At 37.4% G+C, this 19,257-nt stretch overlaps 1 pseudogene; it reads left to right on the top strand.

The window, feature by feature from the left end:
• The first annotated feature begins 3,070 nt into the window (after positions 1 to 3,070).
• Positions 3,071 to 14,908, top strand: LOC138858283 (importin-4-like; annotated as a pseudogene).
• The last annotated feature ends 4,349 nt before the right edge of the window (positions 14,909 to 19,257 follow it).

The raw sequence follows: 19,257 nt of genomic DNA, 5'->3' as shown, positions 1-19,257 counted from the left end.
ATCTAGATATGAAAACGAAAGACACTAATAGACTGAATATTCTCACAGATAGCAGGGACCCTATACTGGTAAACATATGCATTACCAGAAAAATCGTTACTTTTATGGTAGCCTTTCTAACTACCCAGTACGAAATCGCTGAAAGGGTAGACACAAAAATTATTAAAACCTAAACCTATCAAAATGACCACAATAGAATCTTCAACAGACCCCAAGTAGATACAACAACAATATAAACAGAAGCTTATATAAAACACAATCGTTCTCAACCGAGCATAAAAAACATACGTCACGCGAACTATACATAAGAGGGTATAAATTACAATCGTGCGAGAAGTTCAAACACTTAAAAGTTAACGAACGAAATAATTTTGTAAGCAAATTTAATTGCTGCTATTGTAACAAACACCACTCAATGCTTCATTACAGCACATATCCCAGCTCACCCCAAAGTGTCGCTTATCAGAAAAGGGTTTAATTGAAAAAGCAAATCCCGATAATCAATATTGCGAAAATTGCCAAGAAGTACTATGCTGCTCAAAGGCATTAAAAACCCAAACACTACACAGCGAAAATCAAAGTAGAGTACTATTTTTCTACCCACAGCAGTTGTCTCCATCGTACACCGAGGAGAACTGTTTAAGCTTAGGGCCTTAATAGACCAAGGGTCACAACGATCATTTATAGCGTCTAGGGCACAAAACAGGCTACAACTGTCAACAAAACTAACCAGTTTTAAAATCAATAAATAGTAAGCATTGGCAAAAGGTTTCACACCTAAAGTTATTAGGCCGCGATCTCATACCACAGATAATACTTGAAGGTATTGAGAAAATTTCAAACCCACTTGTGGCACAAAATACTATATTCGGTTGGATTGTAAGTAGACTGGTTACAGAACCAGTTTCCACTAACAACTTAAATTGACGAGAGTTCAAAAGAATCCCTTAGTTCACAATTAAGGAAATTTCGGGAGTTAGAAAAACGCTCCCTCCTATCAAGTACAACCCCAGAAGATTAGTATTGTGGGGACTTCTACAAAGCCACAACTACTCGATAAAATAATGGCCGGTACGTCGTACGACTACCATCAAAGCCACAATTTTCCAACATTCTACAAATTGGCACAAAAAACGAAGTCAGAGCTTCTTCTGACTACTCCAGTGTTAAAAACATAAATATATATAATTCAACCAAAACATCCTTAAAAAAGAATATCTCAAACATAAATATATCGAATTTACCACATTACCAACTAAAAAAAATGCCATTTTCAATTCACGGCTAATCACTGTACTCTCACAAGATCCCTCTTCAAAGGTTTCAAAAGAGCATCCATTCTGGCCATATCTGAGTCAGCCGTGGAGTCGCTAACCTTAATAAGCCAACGGTAAAGAAATTTTAAATAAACGATACAAATAAAAAACTTCTACAAGAAACAACCGCAGAATACAATAAATACGAAACCTCATAAACCCGCACAATAAAATTGCCTACCTTAAAGCACTTAAATGCGCATCAAAATGCATACAAATTATATTTTAAAAATCAAAGCCGTTTTATACACTACAGGTCAATATGGATATAACATTACTCCATCACCGTCTGACCCACTGCGCGATCGGCTACTTCAGAAGCAGTATGCCGAAATTAATACATATACCGTTTCAGTAAACATGTGTAAAACTAGGGAAAATATTCGCCAAGGGGTCCAGAATGGTTAAACAGGTTAAACCTTCCTCTACATGTACACTCCACTATACCCGGGAAAATAATGGCGCACCCTAGAGAACACTCACAGGTCCTCGCCACATACGACGCACCACACACAAAACGCATTCGTTTTTGTCTACGGGCCTGATCGCCACATCATTTTGTTCTTTTCGATTGGTCAACCCGTGTGATAAAATACGGCAAGCTGCACCTTTCAGATCTTGTAATGCTGATTCTTTTCGGACATATGCGCTACCTACATAAACACGATAAATTTCATAATTATTTATAATTATATATTTATAACAATAATATTATATTAAAGCCGTGTTAACCTTGTATACGATAAAATCGGTGGTGGGAAAATTGCGGAATTAGTCAGCCATGTTTAAATGCATTCGCACCATAGATACTAGTTTGGCTAGTAGTAACGCTACACAGTTCAAGTCGTAATAGACTTATTACTTTTAAAGGCCCTACTTTTGTTTTTGCTACTAGTAAGTGGCTTGTGGTCGCAATCTCGCATACAGAACCCGTGTAGTTCGACTTTGTGCTCTGGGGCATAGTTTACCCATCGAGGGATTTGTATCCGTGAGATATCATTTAGATTGCTCGCAAACTGGGACCACTTTTCTAAACGAAATGGTTTTATTGGTTCATCCAAATCGGTTCCATCTATCCATAATTCTTGTATTAGTCTTTTGGCTTGTATCATAATTGGCGAAAGCCATCCTGCGGCGTCGAAAGGTATTGCCACAGAGAATAAAATTTGTCGGTTTTTTAATGCGGATAATGCTGATATTGACTCTGTAGTATATGAAAACTGGTCAGATATCGCAATCAATCTCCAGAGTTTTTGTGCTAATTTCCTTTTCGAATTTAAGGAAATTACTGCCCAACAGATTTTCTTTAAGTATATCCTTTAAGATATTAGGGCGGTCCGCCGTTATCTTTTTGAAGACAACTCCGACCTAAATATTATAATTCAGAATCAAATCGTAGGCACTATGTATTCTTTCAAATCTATCGACTGTGAAGCAAACGCAGATGAAGCCACTAATTACTCCACTGAATTTTTAGACTCCTTGGATGTGCCTGGTTTACCACCGCACAATTTGCAACTTAGGGTTGGCTTGGCAGTGATCATGATTAAAAATTTAAACCAACTAAAACTGTGCAATGGAACACGTTTGGTGATAAGAAAACTGATGAGCAATGTGATTCTCGCGTTGATATTCAAAGAATTTTAAAGAAATTTAGAGACGGGGAAGTTCTTATTCCAAGGATTCCGATGATCCCAACGGATATGCCCTTTGAATTTAAACGAATTCAATTCCCGATTCGTTTTGCCTTCGCCATGACGATTACCAAATCACAGGGTCACGCGGCATGTTTACGTGTCGGTAAACCATCCGCTTTATTTGTTCTTGCGCCTGGCCAAAAAACAAAGAATGTCGGTTGCCACAAGGTGCTTGAATGAAAAGTGTTAATCCGAGTGCATCACATGCTACACAACATACTATATTTTAATCTTTTTTTTTCTGACACGTGTTTGAAGTACTTAATTTTAATTTGTATTCTCTTTCTGTATGTATTGTTGATCATAATTAAATACTTTTATATATCTATCTATGTTCATATTTATTTTGTATCATTGTATTACCTTCATCAGAGCCTAAATTAGTTCAGCTAAAAGATAATACGACATTAATTGACTGTTAGGCGGTACGAAGTTCGCCGGGTCAGTTAGTATATATTGTAAATATTAGATTAACAAATTATTGATTGCCTTAACTTATGCGCTTACATTTGAATACCCATACTCACAACAACCACAAAAAAAAATTAAAGTTCAAGTATTTACGTTCAACGAATTTCCGACATTATCCCTTAGGCTTAATAAAGCAAGTAGCAGGAATGCGTAACAACAAGTAAGCTAAAGGCACAATAACAATTAAAGCTTGAATCTACAGCAAAAAGACAAAAATACAAACATACATATATATACATTCCATCGACAAGCAATACGCAAATTGCATTTACCGATAAATCTTATAAATAAAAATTATCTTATATATTTTTCGTATATAATTACATTCGAATATATTAACATAAGCGCGGTGGATAAAAGCGCCAGCAGAGGAGGCCGATGAAAACGAAGATGATATCGATATTGAAAACTCGGATGGGGAGGATGATGATTTGAACAACATTGCGGGATACCGTGTTGAAAATTCATATTTACATGAAAAAGAGGATGACATTTTAGCATTGCAGAAATTTGCCGAGCATACCGGAGTCGCTTTCATCCCTTACTTGGAGAAATCTTATCCAAATGTTTACAAGAGTATCGATCATCCACAGGAAGACATACGTAACGTGTCAATTGACGCATTGAGCTCCTTCATTGTGGCTCTACACAAACTACAAGATTTGCAAGACGTTTCCAATGCTATTACAATCTTGATACCCAAATTATGCCAAATTATGCATGATGACGAAGAAGTTTCTGTTGTATTGTCTGCACTTGTAGATTTGAGTGATCTTATGAAAAAGTTGAAACAAATCTATTTACCAACGGTTGAACTTCGTGATGTAGTTTTCTCTTGTATAACAGAAGTACTCCAGGGCAAGGTCGCTTGCCAATTTGACGAGTCTACTGGAGATGAAGACGAAGATGCTGAGGAGAGTGAATAGGACGAGGCTATCGGAAAGTGTGCTGGCAATATACTTGGTTATTTATGATCCTTCGAGCCGGAACGGAACAAACAACGAAAGCAAGGCGAAATCAGGCACACAATATACAAGAAAAAGCTTTCAGTTAATTTTCTTATTAGCTGTTTTTATTCAATTATTCTTTGAAAATCATCTGCCAGCTGAGGTAGTACGGAGAATATTGGTGCAATTCACATAACGTTTTGCAAATAATTATATGCAAAAAGTAGAAATTGCGATACATTTCTTTGTATTCACGTGTGAGTTCGGTTATAAGTGCGTCTAAAAAAACGAAGGAACATAAAGCAGTTGGTGCAAAGCCAAATAAGCAAATAATTGGCAACTCGGAATAAGAGTCTTCGGGAACAAAAAGAAATTTTTGGAATCCAAAACAACAATTACAAATTTTCTTTCTTCGGCTAACGGTGTAATCAAAAAGGCCACCGCTGATTTACAGGAGGCCTACAAGCGTTCTGAGACTGTACCAGCTCTTTGCGAAATTGCCGTCTCGACAATGAAGCCACAGGTGCGTCAATATTCTGTTGCACTACTTAAGAAGCATTTTGCGAAATTGCGTCAATGGAACAAAGTGCCGGTTGAGCAACAGCAAATTATTAAGCAGGGTAAGCTTTATGCCCTCATGCAGGAGCAGCAAAAGTCTGGGCGTAAAGCAATTGCTCAATTTGTTGGTGTTTTGGTGCGTCGCGAAGCCAAAGAGTTTGACTCATGGATGACCGAAGTGCTAAAGTTCACCTACAGCTACTGCTCTTCTACCGATGCTAAGCAAAGCGAGCTAGGTTCGTCTTCATTTCCTATTTTGGCTGATGCGGCCTCTGATCAATTTTTGCAGCACATGGAATCGGTTTCATATTGGAATGGAATGTTCACTGCTGCATTGGTGACCACCGAAGCAACTGGCAACATGGCTACACCTGTTATTTTCAACATTCAAATTGATATGACTTCTTTGGTGCCGTTCACATTGGGCCACAGAACAGCCAAACAAAAGTTGCAGAAGTCCATACCGTTAATTGTTAAATCCCTTCAAGCATTTGCTGTGCAGCCTGAGGTCGACCAATTCGTTTACGTTTTTGTTATTCTCGAGAGTATGGCAGATTTAAATGCTAAATTGCTGAACAATCACATAAAAAAGTTGTTGGAGTTCTGCTTGGTGGCAGCAGGTAATGCCCTATTTGATAGCGCTATGCGCATTAAAGTTGCGGGTTACGTTGGCTGGTTCGTTCGCCTTAAGAAAAAACTGATTTTCAAACGAAAGTTGATCGAGCCCATAATTTGAATTGTTTTCAATTTGATGGCAACTGAACCCGAAAACGAAGACGATGATGAAGAATACTTTTTGGGTGAAGACAACTCGAATCCGATGACAACGGCTACTCAAACAATGGACCTTGCACTGAGCGTGCCACCAGAGAAATTGACTCCGCCATTATTGCAACTTTTGGAGCCCGCCTTGGACCCACTGCCACGCCGTGCTGCCTACTTAAGCATGGCCGTTATAGTCTAAGGATGCTCGGAGGACTAAAAAGTTGAAAATAAATATAGTTTAAAAAAACTAAAGACACACGCTTTTAAAGAATATCGAACTAAAAATTTGAAAATAATTTTAAAAATTAACTTAAACAAATAATATATAAACAATACTAGTATAATTGAGGAAAAGGCTTAAGGCGCTTTGTGTCATAATTTTCGTATATCGAGCGCTCCACGCTTTTTCCTCAATTATACTAGTATTTTTTATATATTATTTGTTTAAGTTAATTTTTAAAATTATATTCAACTTTTTAGTTCGATATTCTTTAAAAGCGTGTGTCTTTAGTTTTTTTTAATTTTTTTATTTTAAACTATATTTATTGTATATTAATTGATAGTTGTTCGATAGCCATCGCAACACTAATCTTACTTTCAGTAAATATTGAAAACAAAGTATTTTGCATAAAAATTTTTATTTTCATGTTATGATTCTTTCAAACAATTTTTTTTAAGCTATTGAATAGCTTTCACCGCGGGCTTTGAGCGCGGTACCGAATCAAAAAATTCCGCAACCAAACTAAACCCAACACGATTACAAAGTATGCGCAAAATGTTTGCATACTTTTAGGCATATTTTGACATCTCAAACGGAACAAATCAACTGAACAGATAGAACAAAAATAATAATATCTAAGATAAAAAATTTTAATGCCAGACCAAAATATGGAATTTAATAAAAAATAAATTATTCAATATTCGGATTCATAATATACTAATATTATGTAACGTTATTATTTGGTAAATAGCTACCCCACCTTTTGGAATAGTATCTCGTTTGAATTGAACAATACAATTGAAATTAGGTATTTTAATCGGATTATCAATGGTAACAAATTTCCACTTATCTTCGGTGGCGTTTTCAACATCAACTTCGCTGATAATAAGTCAGAGCGGTTGACAACTTTCCTTTCGGAAAGATTGAATTTGAAAATGAATAATGATATTGATTTGATAATGAATAACTTCTCATTTATTCAATTCTTGTTTATTTTTTATTAAATTCCATATTTTGATCTGCCATTAAAAAATTTTATCCTAAATATCATAATTTTTGTTCTGTCTGTTCAGTTGATTTGTTCCGATTGAGATGTCAAAATATGCCTAAAAGAATGCAAACATTTTGCGCATACTTTGTAATCGAGTTTAGTTTAGTTACAAACAGACATACAAGTGAAACTAATATAAGCGTGTTAAAAAGGAAGTGATTTTGGGAAAGCGGGTGCTCGAACCGAAAGATGTTCTCTCGTAAGCGAATCGATGCTAAAAAGAAGCGTACGGGATCCTTTTGTAGTCCCTTATATATCTATTGATGGCTTTATTGTAGTCTTATCGTGGTGATGTTGTATGTGTTGCGTGTTGGTGCATTGTGTAGTGATGTGAAATATATGGTAAGTAGGTGTGGTGATGTGGATGTGAATTGATGCGGTGAATGAATAATAACCAAGTACAAAATTAATTTTGATTTAACTCACCGCAAGTAAAATCAGTTGATAAAAACGAAGTGAATTTAGAGAAGGCGGGTGCTCGAATCGAAAGATCTTCCATCGCTGGTCGCCTGGTTTCAAGATATTAGTTGCAAATAGCCTCCGAGCATCCTTCGGCTATAGCGGCAATGCTTAAGTAGGCAGCACGACGTCGCAGTGGGTCCTGACCCTGCAAGGCAGGCTAAAAAAGTTGCAATAATGGCGGAATTAATTTCTCTGGTGGCACGCTCAGTGCAAGCAGATCCATTGTTTGAGTAGCCGTTGTCATCGGATTCGAGCTGTCTTGACCCAAAAAGTACTCTTCATCGTCGTCTTCGTTTTCGGGTTCAGTTGCCATCTAATTGAAAACAACTCGAATAATGAGCTCGATCAACTTTTGTTTGATAATCAATTTTTTCTTAAAGCGCACCAACGAGCCAACGTAAGCCACGGCTTTATTGCGCACAGCGCTATCAAATAGGGCATTACTTGCTGTTTCCAAGCAGAACTTCAACAACATTTTGATGTGATTGTTCAGCAATTAAGCATTCAAATCTGCCATACTCTTGAAAATGTCAAAAACATAAACTAATTGATCGACCTCAGCCTGCAAATGCGTGAAGGGATTTAGCAATTAACGGTATGGACTTCTGCAACGTTTGTTTGGCTGTGTTGTGACCCAATGTGAACGGCACTAAATAAGTCATGCCAGTTACAATGTTGAAAATCATAAATAACCAAGTATACAACTTGGGTATTTAAATTTTAATAGCATTGGAAACGCCTTGCAAATCTTGTTGTTTGTATAGAGCAACAATGAACGTGTTCAATGCGTCAATTGACACTTTACGTATGTCTTTCTGTGGATGACCGACCATCTTGTAAACATTTTGATAAGATTTCTCCAAGTAAGGAATGAAAGCGACTCCGGTATGCTCGGCAAATTCCTTCAATGCTAAAATGGCCTCCTCTTTTTCATCTAAATGAATTTTCAACACTGTATCCCGCAATGTTGTCCAACTCATCATCCTTCCCATCCGATTTTTCAGTATTGATATCGTCTTCGTTTTCATCGGAATCCTCTGCTGCCGCTGATACTCCATCATCGTCTTTAAATGCTGGTACAACCTTCTCTGTAGAGAGTATAGAATCAAATATGCATTCAATCACCTTCGGGAAAACGGAGGCCAGCTCCTCATTTACCACCTCAACCAATAAGGCAATCAAATTAAAAAGAGCACAACGTACATCGAGATCCTTAGCCTTCTCGAGTAAATTCAAAGCGAACGTCATGGTATCTGTGGCGAACGGCATGAAGCTTTGCTTGCCGAACGTGCGAGCCAAGGCAGCATGAGTGTCGATAGCCTATGGACGCAGACTGATAATACCCTCTTTTTCTGTTGGAGCCAAATATGATCGCAGACGAACCGAATTGTTGGGATTCAGAGCCTCGAATAAAATTTTAAGAAGCACCGACAAATATGGTTTCATTTCGTCTTCCAAATTATCACAAAACGTTTCTAACGCATACAACATACGATCAATGTGTTTGGCTTCAGCGCCGCCCCTTCGAGATTCATTGCAGACCTGATGCAAAAATTCGCAACGTATAGGTAGGTTTTGTGATGCGAATTTGGTGATGTCTGATTGTAAATGTTGGGAGAATTGTCCCAGCGCAAAGAAGGCTGCATTACGAACAAGTATTAGGTCGGTGATGCCTACTTTAACAGTATTCAGCATAGCCATGCTTAAGTAGGCAGCACGACGTGGTAGTGGGTCCTGATCCATCAAGGCGGGCTCCAAAAGTTGCACGCTCAATGCACGCAGATCCATTGTTTGAGTAGTTCGGGTTCAGTTGTCATCAAATTGAAAACCACTCGAATTATTGGCTCGATCAACTTGTGGTGGATAATCAATTTTTTCTTAAGTCGCACCAACCAGCCAGCATAAGCAGAACTCCAACAATAATTTGATGTGATTGTTCAGCAATTTAGCATTCAAATCTGCCATACTCTCGAGAACATCAAAAGTATGAACAAATTGATCGACCTCAGCCTGCACAGCAAATGCTTGAAGGGATTTAACAATTAACGGTATGGACTTCTGCAACGTTTGTTTGGCTGTGTTGTGACCCAATGTGAACGGCACCAAAGAAGTCATACTAGCTAGTATGTTGAAAATAACAGGTGTAGTTGCTTCGGTGGCCACCAGTGCAGCAGTGAAAATTTCGCAAATCGATTTCATATGCTGCAAAAATTGATCCGGGGTCGCAGCAGCCAAAATAGCAAATGTAGAACCTAGCTCGCTTTGCTTAAGATCGGCCGAAGAGCAATAGCTGTAGATGAGCTTTAGCACTTCGCTCATCCGTGAGTCAGACTTTTTGGCTTCGTGACGCACCAAAACACCGAAAAATTGAGCATTAAGTATACCCTGCTTAACAATTTGCTGTTACTCAACCGGTACTTTGTTCCATTGACGCAATTTTGGTCAGTGCTTCTTAAGTAGTACAGCAGAATATTGGCGCTCCTGTTGCTCCGGTGCCGAGACGGCAATTTCACAAAGAGCTGGTACAGTCTCAGGATCGTTATCCGAAGTAAGCAAATTTGTAATAATTTGGATCATTTGCTGCATTTTGGATTCTAAAAATTGATTTCTCTTTCAAAGACTCTTATTCCACTTTTTTTCGCTCTTTTGCGAAATTTGTGTGCATGTAAACAAATATGAAAGTACCTATTATAATTATTAATTTGTCTACATGCACATATATATGTAACTCATTGTTTGATGCGAAATCTCCGTTGCCACGGACAACCAATGGCCGAAGCTCACGTTTTTTGTTTTCTTGTCAAAAAGTCACTATGTCGAAGGACTGACGCGACAACAAAGCGTCACAACATTGTGTTGTTGGTAAAAATCCGACTTATGCTGAATAAAAATAACGAAGGGCCGCCGATTGTCACCGTTTTCCTTGTCGCTCTAACAGCTTTGCCTACAAATCATCGTAAATATGTATGGTTATATAATATATGAGCATGCATACATATTGACGCAGATTTTGTCGTAGAAAAATATTTTAAAATTGAAAAATGTTTTAAAATTGAAAAATATGTAGGTTTTTGTATCCATTATTTGTGTGGCAATGTCATAAGCACATATGTATGTATGTACATATAGAGCAGTGCGCGCAAATGTTATTACTGATAAATGATAATAACTGGATTTGAATTTGAATTGTACTTACATAAGTACATACATATGCTTTAAATCATGAAAGGTGTGATTTGCTTATATTACTATTTAAATATATTAAGATTTTTAAGATATTATGTTAGTATGTTATATACTTATGTATGTATGTACATATATAGTAAAGCATAGCAGATACATATACATATATATGTACTTATATGAAAGTATTTCATATTATCAAACATAAGCAATATTTAAAAAGCAACAGCAAATATTCTTTTGAAGTAATATATTTTAATTAAAATGTAATAAATTTTTCATGATATCATAGATATTCAGAAAAGGAATTTCATATCTATGAATATGATTGCATATAAATGTAAAAAAATATAAGCTAAAATGCGGCTGTAATATCAATGCAAACTTCTGAGCATAATTTACATTCAGTGCTCAGCTCTGTTCACGTGCCACTGTTAAAATTTCTGCTCAACTACTGTAATAATCTACATTCTCTGATAAACGTTCTCTGATACAAGTAAACAAGAAAAAGCTGTCAGTAAATTTTCTTATTAGCTAATTTTTGAAAATCATTTTTTGAAAATCATCTGCCTAGTGAAGTAGTACGGAGAATACTGGTGCAATTCACATAACTTTTTTCAAATAATTATATGCAAAAAGCAGAAATTGTGTTACATTCCTTTGTACTCACGTGTGATTTCGGTTATATTTGCGTGTAGAAGACGAAAGAACATAAAGCAATTGGCACAAAGCAAGATAAGCAAATAATTGGCAACTTTTTAAGCGTGTAATTTTAGCGAAAAGAGCGAAAAAAAATGGAATAAAAGTCTTTGAAAACAGAAATCAATTTTTAGAATCCAAAATGCAGCAAATGATCCAAATTATTACAAATTTGCTTACTTCGGATAACGATCCTGAGACAGTACCAGCTCTTTGTGAAATTGCCGTCTCGGCACCGGAGCAACAGGTGCGTCAATATTCTGCTGTACTACTTAAGAAGTGCTGACCAAAATTGCGTCTATGGAACAAAGTACCGGCTGAGCAACAGCAAATTATTAAGCAGGGTATGCTTAATGCGCAATTTTTCGGTGTTTTGGTGCGTCATGAAGATAAAAAGTATGACTCATGGATGATCGAAGTGCTAACGCTCATCTACAGCTATTGCTCTTCGGCCGATCTTCAGCAAAGCGAGCTAGGTTCTACATTTGCTATTTTGGCTGCTGCGACCCCGGATCAATTTTTGCAGCATATGAAATCGATTTGCGAAATGTTCACTGCTGCACTGGTGGCCACCGAAGCAACTACACCTGTTATTTTCTACATACTAGCCAGTATGACTTCTTTGGTGCCGTTCACATTGGGTCACAACACAGCCAAACAAACGTTGCAGAAGTCCATACCGTTAATTGTTAAATCCCTTCAAGCATTTGCTGTGCAGGCTGAGGTCGATCAATTTGTTCATACTTTTGATGTTCTCGAGAGTATGGCAGATTTGAATGCTAAATTGCTGAACAATCACATCAAATTGTTGTTGGAGTTCTGCTTATGCTGGCTGGTTGGTGCGACTTAAGAAAAAATTGATTATCCAACACAAGTTGATCGAGCCAATAATTCGAGTGGTTTTCAATTTGATGGCAACTGAATCCGAAGGCGAAGACGATGGTTAAGAATAATTTTTGGGTGAAGACATCTCGAACCCGATGACAACGGCTACTCAAACAATGGATCTGCTTGCCTTGAGCGTGTAACTTTTGGAGCCCGCCTTGATGGATCAGTCCATAGGCTATCGACACTCATGCTGCCTTGGCTCGCACGATCGGCAAGCAAAGCTTCATATCGTTCGCCACAGATACCATGACGTTCGCTTTGAATTTACTCGAGAAGGCTAAGGATCTCGATGTACGTTGTGCTCTTTTTAATTTGATTGCCTTATTGGTTGGGGTGGTAAATGAGGAGCTGTCCTCCGTTTTCCCGAAGGTGATTGAATGCATGTTTGATTCTATACTCTCTACAGAGAAGGTTGTACCACAATTTAAACCCGATGATGGAGTATCAGCGGCAGCAGAGGATTCCGATGAAAACGAAGACGATATCAATATTGAAAAATCGGATGGGAAGGATGATGAGTTGGACAACATTGCGGGATACCGTGTTGAAAATTCATTTAGATGAAAAAGAGGAGGCCATTTTAGCATTGAAGGAATTTGCCGAGCATACCGGAGTCACTTTCATTCCTTACTTGGAGAAATTTTATCAAAATGTTTACAAGATGGTCGGTCATCCACAGAAAGACATACGTAAAGTGTCAATTGACGCATTGAATACGTTCATTGTTGCTCTATACAAACAACAAGATTTGCAAGGCGCTTCCAATGCTATTACAATGTAAATACCCAAGTTGTATACTTGGTTATTTATGGTTTTCAACATTGTAACTGGCATGACTTATTTAGTGCCGTTCACATTGGGTCACAACACAGCCAAACAAACGTTGCAGAAGTCCATACCGTTAATTGCTAAATCCCTTCACGCATTTGCAGGCTGAGGTCGATCAATTTGTTCATACTTTTGATGTTCTCGAGAGTATGGCAGATTTGAATGCTAAATTGCTGAACAATCACATCAAATTATCGTTGGAGTTCTGCTTATGCTGGCTGGTTGGTGCGACTTAAGAAAAAATTGATTATCCACCACAAGTTGATCGAGCCAATAATTCGAGTGGTTTTCAATTTGATGGCAACTGAACCCGAAGGCGAAGACGATGATGAAGAATAATTTTTGGGTGAAGACAACTCGAACCCGATGACAACGGCTACTCAAACAATGGATCTGCTTGCATTGAGCGTGCAACTTTTGGAGCCCGCCTTGATGGATCAGGACCCACTACCACGTCGTGCTGCCTACTTAAGCATGGCTATTATGAATACTGTTAAAGTAGGCATCACCGACCTAATACTTGTTCGTAATGCAGCCTTCTTTGCGCTGGGACAATTCTCCGAACATTTACAATCAGACATCACCAAATTCGCATCACAAAACCTACCTATACTTTGCGAATTTTTGCATCAGCTCTGCAATGAATCTCAAAGGGGCGGCGCTGAAGCCAAACACATTGATCGTATGTTGTATGCGCTAGAAACGTTTTGTGATAATTTGGAAGACGAAATGAAGCCATATTTGTCGGTGCTTATTAAAATTTTATTCGAGGCTCTGAATCCCAACAATTCGGTTCGTCTGCGATCATATTTGGCTCCAACAGAAAAAGAGGGTATTATCAGTCTGCGTCCATAGGCTATCGACACTCATGCTGCCTTGGCTCGCACGTTCGGCAAGCAAAGCTTCATGCCGTTCGCCACAGATACCATGACGTTGAAAATTCATTTAGATGAAAAAGAGGAGGCCATTTTAGCATTGAAGGAATTTGCCGAGCATACCGGAGTCGCTTTCATTCCTTACTTGGAGAAATCTTATCAAAATGTTTACAAGATGGTCGGTCATCCACAGAAAGACATACGTAAAGTGTCAATTGACGCATTGAACACGTTCATTGTTGCTCTATACAAACAACAAGATTTGCAAGGCGTTTCCAATGCTATTAAAATTTAAATACCCAAGTTGTATACTTGGTTATTTATGGTTTTCAACATTGTAACTGGCATGACTTATTTAGTGCCGTTCACATTGGGTCACAACACAGCCAAACAAACGTTGCAGAAGTCCATACCGTTAATTGCTAAATCCCTTCACGCATTTGCAGGCTGAGGTCGATCAATTAGTTTATGTTTTTGAAATTTTCAAGAGTGTGGCAGATTTGAATGCTAAATTGCTGAACAATCACATCAAAATGTTGTTGAAGTCCTGCTAGGAAGCAGCAAGTAATGCCCTATTTGATAGCGCTGTGCGCATTAAAGCCGTGGCTTACGTTGGCTCGTTGGTGCGCTTTAAGAAAAAATTGATTATCAAACAAAAGTTGATCGAGCTCATTATTCGAGTTGTTTCCAATTTGATGGCAACTGAACCCGAAAACGAAGACGATGATGAAGAGTACTTTTTGGGTCAAGACAGTTCGAATCCGATGACAACGGCTACTCAAACAATGGATCTGCTTGCACTGAGCGTGCCAGCAGAGAAATTGATTCCGCAATTATTGCAACTTTTTTTAGCCGGCCTTGCAGGGTCAGGACCCACTGCCACGTCGTGCTGCCTACTTAAGCATTGCCGCTATAGCCGAAGGATGCTCGGAGGCTATTTGCAACTAATATCTTGAAACCAGACGACCAGCGACGGAAGATCTTTTGATTCGAGCACCCGCCTTCTCTAACTTCACTTCGTTTTTATCAACTGATTTTACTTGCGGTGAGTTAAATCAAAATTAATTTTGTACTTGGTTATTATTCATTCGCCACATCAATTCACATCCACATCACCGCACCTACCTCCCTTACATTCCACATCACTACACTATGCACCAACACGCACACATATACAACATCGCCACGATCACACTACCATAAAGCCATCAATAGATATATAAGGGACAACAAAAGGATCCCGTACGCTTCTTTATAGCATCGATTCACTTACGAGAGAACATCTTTCGGTTCGAGCACCCGCTTTCCCAAAATCACTTCGTTTTTATCAACTGATTTTACTAGCGGTGAGTGAAATCAAAATTAATTTCGTACTTGGTTATTTATGGTCCTTCGAGCCCTAGTGAACGGAACTATGGGTCATTAAACATTAAAGAAAAAAAAATAATAATAATTAAATAACGTGAACAAAAAATAACAGCATGAAAAAAAAATAATGTGGCAAAAAATGAACAAACAGTGAATAAAACATAGGCGCATTTATTGGAAAAAACAAAACAGGTGCAGTGGTAAAGGTGCGGTGCCAAGAAGTGAACATTCAGTGAAAACAAAAAACCAAAAAGGTGCAGTGACAGTTATTGGATAAAACAGTGCAGTGTTATATAAAGAGATATATAAATATATATATATGTTATATGTGTACATAGAGAAAATATATGTACCTATATATATATATACATACATGCCTACATAGGCAAAAGGTGAATTTGTGAGTTGAGTGACCGAAGATATGTTCGAACACATACACATACATATATAACATAAAAGTAGAAAAGCGGCAAAACATATTAAATGTGCAAAAAAAAAAAAAATAAAATCAAAAAATACTGAAACACAAAAACAAAAAATCTAAACTCGCCGTGAAACCCAAAAATATACAAAAACAAGTAAGGAAGGGCTAAGTTCGGATGTAACCGAACATTTTATACTCTCGCAAAGTCAAATGGTATACTCGTTTGAGATTTCTTTGTGGATTGACTGAATATTTTCGGTAGAAGGTCAATTATAGGCACTGTGGTCCACATATTTAGTACTTAGGGGCTTGAAGAGTTTTGCTTCGATTTAGACAATTTTTGGTCACAAGGTGGCATACTTTAAACGTATTATTCACGCAAAGTTTTACCCCGATATAATCATTGTTGCTTGATATGCATATTGGAAAGTGAAAGAATCAGATGGAATTGAAAATGGTATTATATGGGAAATATACATGGTTGTAGTCCGATTTCGCTCATTTTCGCACAATAACATAGAAATATGAAAAGAACGTTATGCACCGAATTTGATAAAAATCGGTTAAGCAGATCCCAATATATGGGTTTTCACCTAAAATTGGGTGGTGCCACGCTCACTGACTAATTTTGAACGCGGTTCCTATAAAGTCATCTCATACCATCCCAGAGATAAAATTTAACGTCTGTGGCGGTTTAGTGATTGGCTTATCGCGCTTTTAGTATTTTTCAACAGTACCGTTATATGGGGAGTGGGTGGAGTTGTCACCCGAATTCACTCATTTTCACACTGTAGGTAGAGGTACTAAAAACATTTGCTTTCAGAGAATTTTGTTATTATAGCATTAGCGGTTTCGGAGATATACACATTAATCCTATTAGGGGCGGGACCACGGTCACTTTAAAAAAAAATTTTAACTGCAGATGCCCCTCGCTATTGTGATCCTGTATAGCAAATAAGAGTCTTGTATCATGTTGTGGAGCTTAGTTATGGCAATTTATTTGTTTTTGAATAATGGCGTTTTGTGGGCGTGGCAGTGGTCCGATTGAGCCCATCTGCAATACCAACGGTCTGACGGACGGACGGACGGACAGACGGACAGGTAGTCAGCCGGATTTCAACTCGTCTCTTCATCCTGATCATTTATATATATATAACCCTATATCTAACTCGATTAGTTTTTGGTGATACAAACAACCGTTAGGTGAACAAAACTATTATACACTGTAGCAACAGGTTGCGAGAGTATAAAAAAGACATTAACAATCAAACACGGGAGCGAGATTCACAACAAAATACACAATATATACAGCAGCAAAAACACAGAGAGAGAGCTGCACTACAGGCATCGGAACAGCAGGCGTTAAGCAAAAAAAGGGAAAACCCCCTTGAGGCGAGACAATGTAAGTGTATCGTTTTAAGTTTTTTATTAATTATGTATGTATGTTTGTAGAACCTGTATACCGTTAAAACTATGAAAATCCGTTTTATAAGGTTGAAAACACGCGTATGGAAACATTGAAGGAAAATATAAAAACTAAAAATTTGAGTATTATATACTTATATTTTTCCTAACTTTAACGGAAAATTTCAAAAAACCAATACATAAAAAATTAAAAAATTGGGGTGAATATACTTATATACATATGTACTTATACAATACTTGTATTTACATATACATGTATATATATCTATATTATATTAACAAATTATTGATTGCCTTAACTTATGCGGTTACATTTGTATATATTGGGTTAGCAACTAAGACTTTAACATTTTGTCAATGACCTTTTCCATCTTTAAGGCAGCATCATAATCCCACGTTCATAAAACTTCTGGTTTTTATTTGCAAATAACTGAATCAGGTACGATTTGACATCATCATCATTATTGAAATTTTTCCCAATCAAGGAGCCTTGTTAAGATCGAAAGAAAAAGTAATTCGATGGTGCAAGGTCAGGACTATATGGTGGATGTGGCAAAACATCCTAACCAAGCTGCAATAATTTTTGCCGAGTGACCAAAGATGTGTGTGGACTTGGCTGGTATTGTTGTAAAAAACCCATTTTTCATCGCCAGTTATCATTTGTTTTAAAAATGGATAATTTTCATTAAGTTTCTTTAACAAATCACAACTGTTAATGCGTTGCGTTAAATGCGTTTCTTTCAGTTCGCGAAACCTGAAACTTCTTTGTAACCTCGCGTGTTATACTGTGACGATCCGAATCGATTATTGCTTTGATCAGGTCGTCATCAACTTCAACTGGACGACCAGAGCGTTTTTCATCTTTGTGTGAAAAATCACCAGAATGAAATTTGGCAAACCAATTTTGACACTGCCGTTCTTTTATGGTTGCTTCGCTATAAAGACACATAACTCTTTGGGAACTTGTGGTGTGTTTTTCCCTTTTTTTGAAATTAAAAACGCAAAATATGACGAAAATGTTCCTTTTGAACCGCGTTTGAAAACTACGCAACCGATCGAACTTTTTTTTACTGATTGATAGCTGAATTACCAACTATCAAATAACGAAATGTGTTTTACATTTGGACTACGCCAGCAAACCTAAAAATTCAACTGAAGCCATCTATGAGTGAAATCCGCAATTTCATAGTTGCCAACCCAATGCAATAATTATCTCATCGTTATTATTAAAAAGTGGTGCAGCACCCTTCCATTACTGATTTCCTAATGTAATAGAAGGGCTCTCCTGAACAAATACAATAGCTTCAATAAATTGACCAAAAATTTTACCTCTTATGTAAATCTCTTATCTTACAGAAACCAACTTTATGGAATTCATAATTATTGGCTCAAAATTATTGGTTCATTAGGAGGGCTCAACCAATCTTCCCTACGAAAATTAATGGCATTTTCATCAGTTAACCATTTAGGGTGAATAGTGAATCAATGTGACTTATATAATTTTCCTTCTACACTTTCTTCAGTCTAATCTTTATATTCAATAATTTTAAATATTCCTTATTAATCAATTAGCACACAACAACCCCAAAATAAACAAGTAAGGAAGGGATAAGTTCGGATGTAACCGAACATTTACGGTTCCTATAAAGTCATCTCATACCATCCCAGAAATAAAATTTAACGTCTCTGGCGTGTTTGGTGCTTGGCTTATCGCGCTTTTAGTATTTTTTGACAGTACCGTTATATAAAGAGTGGCCGGGCTTGTCACCCGATTTCACCCTATGGTTCTAAAACCATATGCTTTTAGTGAATTTGGCTATTACAGCTTTAGTGGTTTAGGAGACATGTACATTAAACTTATTAGGGGCGGGACCACGCCCACTTAAAAAAAAAATTTAACTGCAGATGCAGGGAGGGGCTGTGATCCTGTTTACCAAATAACACTATTGTATCTTATTGCGGAGCTTAGTTATTGCAGTTTATTTGTTTTTGATTATTGGCGATTTGTGGGCGTGGCAGTGGTCCGATTACGCCCATCTGCAATACCAACCGTCTTACGGTACTAAGAAACATGTCTATC

The sequence above is a fragment of the Bactrocera oleae genome, chromosome Y (assembly GCF_042242935.1).
Source record: "Bactrocera oleae isolate idBacOlea1 chromosome Y, idBacOlea1, whole genome shotgun sequence".
NCBI lineage: Eukaryota > Metazoa > Arthropoda > Insecta > Diptera > Tephritidae > Bactrocera > Bactrocera oleae.
The sequence above is the reverse complement of the archived record's forward strand: the minus strand, read 5'-3'. Positions and strand labels throughout refer to the sequence as shown.